Source organism: Suncus etruscus, chromosome 3, assembly GCF_024139225.1.
Source record: "Suncus etruscus isolate mSunEtr1 chromosome 3, mSunEtr1.pri.cur, whole genome shotgun sequence".
Taxonomy (NCBI): domain Eukaryota; kingdom Metazoa; phylum Chordata; class Mammalia; order Eulipotyphla; family Soricidae; genus Suncus; species Suncus etruscus.
The window spans coordinates 4899400-4908352 of record NC_064850.1 but is presented as its reverse complement, the minus strand read 5'-3'; positions in this window follow the sequence as shown (position 1 = coordinate 4908352).

Here is an 8953-nt window from a genome sequence, read left to right as displayed (position 1 = left end):
ATCCTTCCTTTTTTCAGCTACATTCTCTAACTGCTAATGTTCTCCAGTTTCATTCAATATTATAATTTTCAACAAAAGTGGTGTGTGTGTGTGTGTGTGTGTGTGTGTAGTTAAAGTGGTCTGGAAAGCGACTTTACATTGGTCTGGAAAGCAACTTTACATTTCTGCTTTTGCATGCATTTCCCCAACTAACTAAACCTCCAAACCATTTGGTGGAGGGAGTCGTTGTCAGCAAAACAAACAAACAAACAAACAAAAAAATAAACAAACAAACAAAAAGCTGGAAGACAGAAGGAAGGAAGGACTGAGCGTCCCAGACCCAACAATTCTTCCTGGCCTGGGAACCCCGGGTCCGTGTGTGTGTGTGTGTGTGTGTGTGTGTGTGTGTGTGTGTGTGTGTGTGTGTGTGTGTGTAGGCCTGAGCCTCCTGCACACGGGGGCTGGGGTGCCCGCAGAGACCCTCCAGGCCGGAGCGTGGGCCGGGGCTGTCCGGGGCCTGGGTGTGGGTCTGGCAGGCGGCGAGCAGCTGTCCCCAAGCCCGCAGCACTAAGCGGCGGCCGCCTCCTCCCCCAGGCCGTCCCGGATTTGCCAGCGCGCCCCAGATAGCCCTGGACAGCTGCCATCTGCTCTGTTTAGCGGCCGCCCCCCCCCCCGTCCCCCCCCCCCTGTCCCCCGTCCCCTCAACTCCCCTCTTCCCTCTCTCCTTCCCTGTGAGCATGCCGGCCTCCTCCTTGGAGCCAGGAGGCGATTTTGTCAGCAATTCCCAAGCAGCCTTTGCAAAACACTGGGCAGGGATAGACTCTAGGAACACAAAACCACAACACAAAAATGCCTTCTGCACCCCTATGTTCATCTCAGCGCTATTTGCAGTAGCCAAACTCTGGAAACAACCCAGATGCCCAACCACAGACAAGTGGCTAAAGAAACTGTGGTACATATACACAACGGAATACTATGCAACCGTCAGGAAAATGAAGTCATGACATTTTCCTATCATGGATGGACATGGAAACTATTATGCTGAGTGGAATAAGTTAGAGGGAGAGGGAGAAAGACGCAGAATTGTCTCACTCATCTGTGGGATTTAAGAAAAAAAAAGACAGTATGCTAATAATACCCAGAGATGGTAGAGATGAGGACTGGAAGGACTGGCCCGTGATGAAGCTTCCCATAAAGCATGGTGAGTGCAGTAGAGAAAGAACATGACAGCGAAAGTGAGTGAGAGAAACAGAATGCCTGTCTGAAATACAGGCAAGGGATGGGGGAGGAGAGTGGGGAGGCATTGGTGGTGGAAGGTCGCACTGGTGAAGGGGGTGCTCTTTTTGTGGCTGAAACCCAACTACAATCATGCTTGTATCATGGTGCTCAAATGAAGATGTTTTTACAAACAACAACAACAAAATCAAAGTCCAAGGCAGAGGCCAAAGTCTTTCCTGCAAGGGGGCTTCTCGCTGGCCACTAAGTGCTCAGGGAAGGACTGGTTGAAGATGCTCAGGAAGGCGCTTAAAGGAAACTGTGGAGGGGGCTTCTTCCCCCCACTCACTCTCTCACCCACACGCCCTCTGCCCCCAATCTCTGTGAAGAGAAACGAGGGGCCCGGTGCATCCTTTCAATGCAACGGCTTCTCAGGCCTGCAAACTGCCATCTGACTGTGAGCCAGACGTCGTTGTTCATCCATCATCACGCTCCAGATACTTGGGCTAATATCGAATGATTTAAGTGACCGACCGTTCCTTCTGCGTCCGTTCCTTCTGGGGGGGGGGGCCCTCCTAGGTGGCGAGACAAAGGAACGAGGGTCCCGCTCTCCTGTTAGCAAAACCCAAGTGCATGACTTAGCCAAAGCCGGACTCACACCTGGACTCACACCCTCACTCTCATCCCCCTCCGCGGGACTGAGCCTGAGCTACTGAACTATTTATGTACATTGAAGAGGAGATGAGCCTTTTTATCTACCAGGCAAAAATGAAATGTCTAGGGACCTAACGATAGCATGGCGGTAGGGCCTCGCTTGTGGCCAGCCCAGGAACGACTGGGGTTCAATTCTCCACATCCCACATGGTCCCCTGAGCCTGCCAGGAGTGGTTTCTAAGCACAGAGCAGGGAGTAACTCCTAAGTGCTACTGGTTGTGGCCGAAAACCTAAGTAAATTAAATAAATGTTAAAAAAAAGATGTCTAATGTTTTGGTTCTTGATCTGGCTGAGGATCAGAATGCCCCAGGAACTTGCGATTTGAGGTTGAACGACATGCAGGCTCTCAGGGAGGGGCAGATGCGACAACAGTGTAGGTGTGGCCTTGCAGGCAGCCAACCCTGGTTCGATCGTGGGCATAACACAGTGCCACGACCATCACTGGACGACCCTGAGCACTGCCAGGGTGGCCCAGATTTTGCCTGGCACCAGCACCACATCCCTGAAACTCGGCACTGAATAGACCCAACAGTTGCTAGAAGGAATCCCTAGGTATCCCGAGAACCACTGAGGAGACTCCCCCAATAAAAACAAGACATTGAAAGTAAACAAAATGCAGGTTCTGATGTAGCAGTTCTGAGGTGGGGTGGGGTGGGGGAAGCAGAGGAAAAGCATTTGGAACCAGTTTGACCAAAGTGAAAGCTCTGGTGAGCCATGAGGGCTTAAAGTAAGAGGTCCCCCCAAAAAAAACCAACACTGTCTCTTTCTGGAAAATCTGTGATCTAGTAAGGTCTGAAAGGCCTTTTGGTCTTGCTTTATGGCATTGGTCAACGGACGTCGACCACCTTACTAGCCAATGAGAGGAAAACCAACTTTAGTAACGATGACACATGCAGATATTTAATGACTATCGTTTACAATCAGATTACATTTGGAAGTTAATCCTGGGATATTCCCATTCATAATTTTAGCTTTAATAACACTACTGTATCACACGATCCTGTCACATGTGTTTATTGTGTGCCTAATTATTGAGAGAATAGAAGTATTTCTTACTTTGCACAGCTAGCCATCTCAATGCTGCATTTGATCCCCATTGCTTCTACACGTCTCCTGGTTCTGTCACTTCCAAAGTGATTATAGTTAGCGATTCACTCACTGCATACAAGTCTGAACAAATGATGTTCACAATGAAGATGGCTTCCTGCACGGAAAAAGTTTCTCTAGGATTTAGAGGTCAGGTCCTGTTTTCAGGACACCATTGCCTTCCTCACCTCTTTAACTTTTTTTTTTTTTGGGTCACACCCAGCAGCGCTCAGGGGTTCCTCCTGGCTCTACACTCAGAAATCGCTCCTGGCAGGCTCGGGGGACCCTATGGGACGCTGGGATTCGAATCACGGTCCTTCTGCATGCAAGGCAAACGCCCTACCTCCATGTTATCTCTTTGGCCCCCTCACTTCTTTCTATCATTGTTTCAAGATTTTTATCGTAGGAGAACTCTTATGGTATTTCATTAAGGATGGGGAGGTGAAACTGGGGCACTTGGTCTGGTAACATCTGGTGAAAGCAAGTCATTGCTGAACCCCCAGTGGGTTCTCTGAGCTCTGAACAGAGGACTAGTTGGCCTGTCAAGGGATTCATCAATCTGAAGGGCAAATTTTTATTTTTATTATTATCATACTACTATTTTTTGGTTTGGGGGGCACACTCAGCAGCATTCAGGGGTTACTACTGGCCCTGCACTCAGAAATCGCCCCTGGCAAGCTCGATGGACCATATGAGATGCTAGGAATCGAACCACCGTGCATCCTGGGTCAGCTGCGTGCAAGGCAAATAAATGCCCTACTGCTGTGCTATCCCTCCAGCTTCTCGTAAGCAAAAAATTTTAAAAATGTGAATACATACATGATATTAAAAGCTAGCCCAAATGACAGGGCTCCTCGTGTACTCATTTAATCCTGACAAGTCTTATGGGAGATTATTATCCCTACTTTACAAATGAGACAAGGGAGCGGAAAAAAGGGGGGTGTGGGTAGAAGGAGATACTCGCCTGAGACCACACAGCAACAAAAGTCAGAGCCCCGACTGGCTTTGCTTCTCCTGGAGTCCAGAATCCCCTGCACAAGAACAAATATACCCTGTTATTTGGGATTTTCTATGGATATTTTTGCTGCTAAATAAATGCATTGTGTTCCTGCTTCCCTAGGCTATGTTTAAAAAAAAGTTTTTTAAGCAGTCTGTTAATGTTTTAATTAGCCTGGTTTCCCCAAAGATAAAGCTCTTTAAAGGTCAGATGTTAACTTAATCCTCTTTGGGTTATCTTTGAAAAAAGATCAACCAAACTGACCTTGACAAAAGCACCTCAGACAGAGCCTGGGGACTGACAGGGCCTGGGATATCTGTGAACAGAGACAACTGCTCTGGGGAAAGGGTCATTTCTCTCCTCTTCCATAGGAGGCAAATTTGTTTTTTCTGACAAGACTCTGTCTTTTTTCCTTTTTTTTTTTTTTTTAAATAATATCTTTATTTAGGGCCGGAGAAATAGTATAGCAGTAGGGTGTTTGCCTTGCATGTGGCCGACCTGAGAGGGGCCTAGTTTGATTCCTATTGTCCTATATGGTCCCCCAAGCCTGCCAGGGGCAATTTCTGAGTGCAGGGCCAGGAGTAGCCCTTGAGCACTGCTGGGTGTGGCTCAACAATCAATCAATAGTTTTTTGTTTTTTGTTTTTTGGTTTTTGTTTTTTTTTTTGGTTTTTGGGCCACACCCAGCGGTGCTCAGGGGTTACTCCTGGCTGTCTGCTCAGAAATAGCTCCTGGCAGGCACGGGGGACCCTATGGGACACCGGGATTCGAACCAACCATCTTTGGTCCTAGATCGGCTGCTTGCAAGGCAAACGCTGCTGTGCTACTCTGGGCCCAATCAATAGTTTTTTTTAAAAAATAATATCTTTATTTAAACAGTGTGATTATAATCATGATTGTAGTTGACTTTCAATCATAAAAAGTGCATCCCTGGCAGGCTCTGAAGACATATGGGTGAAAGGTCCGGAAGTCCTAATTTTAGCTGCCCGGCGCAAAGAAATGAAGAGGCTTATGAGTTCCAGCAGATGCTTTAAAAAGTGCTTTTAATACTGACCATTATGAATGGTCAGGGTCTATGAATTCCCACCAGAACCAAAGACCTCGTGGGTCCCTCGTTACCCCCTTATATAGGATGGGAAGTGGGAGGGGAAGAAGAGTCCTTGAGGGCTGGACTTCCGCTACGATAACACCAATGATTCGTGAGGTAGGGGTAGAGGTGGGGCCGAGGCAGTGACGACTTCCTTAAGGGTGGAGCCAAGGTAGTGACGACTTCCTTAAGGGGCAGGACACCCGCCAAGGTTGGTGGGGGGGGCTGATTTCCCTTTTCAATCCCACCGCCTCAACTCCAATTATTCCTCTAAAAGAGGTTTTTGGGTGGGATGCTGGGATTTGAACCACCATCCTTCTGCATGCAAGGCAAACGCCTTACCCTCCATACTATCTCTCTGACCCTGAGCGCTGCCTGGTGTGACCCAAAAACCAAAAAAAAAAAAAAGTACATCCCTCTTCACCACCAAAACCCCACCACCACGTCCCTCACCTGCCTGTATCACAACATTCTACTTCTCTCATTCTTTAACATTGTCATGCTGTTAGTGTAGTTGTTTCCCTAATAGCATTCACCACTCTTTGTGGTGAGCTTCAAGTTGTGAGCTAGTCCTTCCAGCCCTTAACTCTATTGTCTCTGGGCCTTATTACAGTAATATCTTTCATTTTTCTTAAAACCCATAGATGAAACTATTCTGCATCTATCTCTCTCCCTCTGACTTATTTCACTCAGCATAATAGATTCCATGTACATCCGTGCATAGGAACATTTCAAGACTTCATCTCTCCTGACGGCTTCAGGCTTCATAATATTCCATTGTGTATATGTACCACAGTTTCCTTAGCCATTCATCTTGGTTGTTTCCAGAGTCTTGCTATGGTAAATAGTGCTGCAATGAATATATGTGTAAGGAAGGGATTTTTGTATTGTATTTTTGTGTTCCTAGGGTATATTCCTAGGAGTGGAATAGCTGGGTCGAATGGGAGCTCAATTTCCTGTTTTTGAAAGAATCTCCATATCGCTTTCCATAAAGGTTGGACTAGACAGCATTCCCACCAGCAGTGGATAAGAGTACCTTTCTCTTCACATCCCCACCAGCATTGATTGTTTTTGTTCTTTGTGATGTGTGCCAGTCTGTTTTATTTTTTTTATTTTTATTTTTATTTATTTATTTTTGGTTTTTGGGCCACACCCGTTTGACGCTCAGGGATTACTCCTGGCTATGCACTCAGAAATCGCCCCTGGCTTGGGGGGACCATATGGGACGCCGGGGGATCGAACCGTGGTCCGACCTACGCTAGCGCTTGCAAGGCAGACACCTTACCTCTAGCGCCACCTTCCCGGCCCCAGTCTGTTTTATTTTTAATCTACAACACATGACCAACATGACAAAGCCTTGACTTTCTGAACCTGCACCAGTACAAAGATGAAGGCATGCTGACCCACTCTTAGGCCTACCACCTCCTGTAGTGAGGTGGCTAGAACAGAACAGTAATGTCTAGGCCCAGGATGGCAGAGTGCATGCATGGTTACCACAGAGCCGACCAGAGTCCTTCCTTGAGACTTAAAAAAAACAGTATTTTTATTTTTTTTTTTTTTTTTTTTTTTTTTTTTGTTTTGTTTTTGGGCCACACCCGGCAGTGCTCAGGGGTTACTCCTGGCTGTCTGCTCAGAAATAGCTCCTGGCAGGCACGGGGGACCATATGGGACACCGGGATTCGAACCAACCACCTTTGGTCCTGGATCGGCTGATTGCAAGGCAAACGCCGCTGTGCTATCTCTCCGGGCCCAAAAACAGTATTTTTAAAGTCAAAGTATTTTCTGCCTCTCCAGTCCCAGTGGTGGGGAGACTGAGGCAGAGGCATCACCGGCCGCCATTTTGATTTACACCTGGAGGAAGCAGGTCTCCTAGAGGACGACAGACTCTCAGGGGCTCTTTAGGTCCTGCTCCAGACCCAACCAGCCAGAATTATTTGTATGATCTCAGATATTGTGAGCTGACAAAGTCCCCTTTTGCCTCACCTAGTTTCATTCTACTTCTATGGCTTGTAATCAAGAAGATCTAGATTCCTGCAGAAGAAATGAGTGGAAAGGAATGTGCTTTTATCCATTCAATTCCTTTTCAGTGTCCCCTCCTGAAATGGACCAGCAGGAGTAGTTTCTTTGGCTTTGTTTTGTTCTTTTGGGTCACACCCGGCAGCACTCAGGTTTCACTTCTAGTTCTGCGCTGAGAAATAGTTCTTGGCAGGCTCAGGGAACTATATGGGATGCTGGGATCGAACCCTGGTCTGTCCAGGCTCCACAGCATGGAAGGCAAAATGTCCTGCCACTGTGCTATCACTCTGGCCCAACTTTTGTTTGGTGTTTTACTTTTGCACCATACCAATAGGCTGTCAAGATGGAGGGTGCCTCTTGTCCTGGCTGCCCATCCTAAACACTGCGGCAGTTTTGCCTTGGCACTTAAAGGAACCCTGAAGAGATGATCAGGAGGGATGATTGGCTCAGGGGTCTCTTGTGGTGTTGAAGGACGACCGGGATGCAGATTTCCTCCCCATTAACAGTCTTTTAGACTTTTAGTCTCAGACTTGGCCCCAAGAAAGTTTCCTCAGTAAGTGGATTTTTGTGTCTAGGAAAGCATTATCTGCACAGACTTCCTGTAACCGGGGGTCTATTCTGCGGCTGTACTGAGTGCGTCCTTCTAGTTTCGTTGTGCAAATGAAGGCCTAACTTTCTTTGATTTTTTTTAAAATTATAATTAGCCATTGTGGGGGTCAAAGTGATAGCACAGTGGTAGGGCTTTTGCCTTGCATGCTGCTGACCCAAGATGGACCTGGGTTTCATCCATGATATCCCATATGGTTCGCCAGCTTGCCAGGAACGATTTCTGAGCTTAGAGCCTGGAGTAACACATGAGCACTGCCGGGTGTGAACCAAACACCAAAATAATAATAATACATACATACATACATAAAATAGAATAAATGATGCTAATGATAGTTTTTTTCAGATATATATATATATATATATATATATATATATATATATATATATATATATATAATTTTTGGTTTTTCGGGCCACACCCGTTTGATGCTCAGGGGTTACTCCTGGCTAAGTGCTCAGAAATTGCCCCTGGCTGGGGGGGACCATATGGGACGCCAGGGGATCGAACCGCGGTCTCGATCTTTCCTTGGCTAGTGCTTGCAAGGCAGACACCTTACCTCTAGTGCCACCTCGCCGGCCCCTTTTTTTGGATATTTTTTATTTTATATCTGACTTCATTCAAAACTACCTGTTTTCCATTAAAACAGATGAAGTATGAATTTTTCTTATTAAATATGAGGGTGCCTGGGTCCAGAGTGATGGCACAGTAGGGCGTTTGCCTTGCATACAGCAACCCAGGACAGGCATGGGTTCAACCCTAGGCGTCTCATATTGTACCCCAAGCCAGGAGCGATTTCTGAGTACAGGAGTAACCCCTGAGTGCTGATGGGTGTGGCCCATAAACCAAAAAAAGATTTAAAAAATTAGAAATTTAGCCATTGTGCAGATCTAGGAGAGTTGGATAAATTCTCATGTACAAAATGTCCCCAAATTGCTTTAAAGGGAAAAACCTAGTTTTTACTTCATTTTTTAACAGGGCAGAATCCCAGGTTAAAGGGAAGCAGGTCTCCTGTTCTCTTTTTTATTTTTCTCAGCCCACTGTCCGGAGTGATTCCTGGAGTGCTCCTGGCAGGTGCTCAGAGAACCACCACACAGATGGTGGGACACGAGGTGCTCCAAGAACTCTCACTTGGATCCTCACGGGCCACCGGAACTGCTCTTGTGCAAGGGGGACAGAGGTGGGACCTCCAGGCCCTCCGCCAAAGTGGAGGAGTGGGCGGGGGGCAGGCGGGCGGAGGATGATGTCAGCCC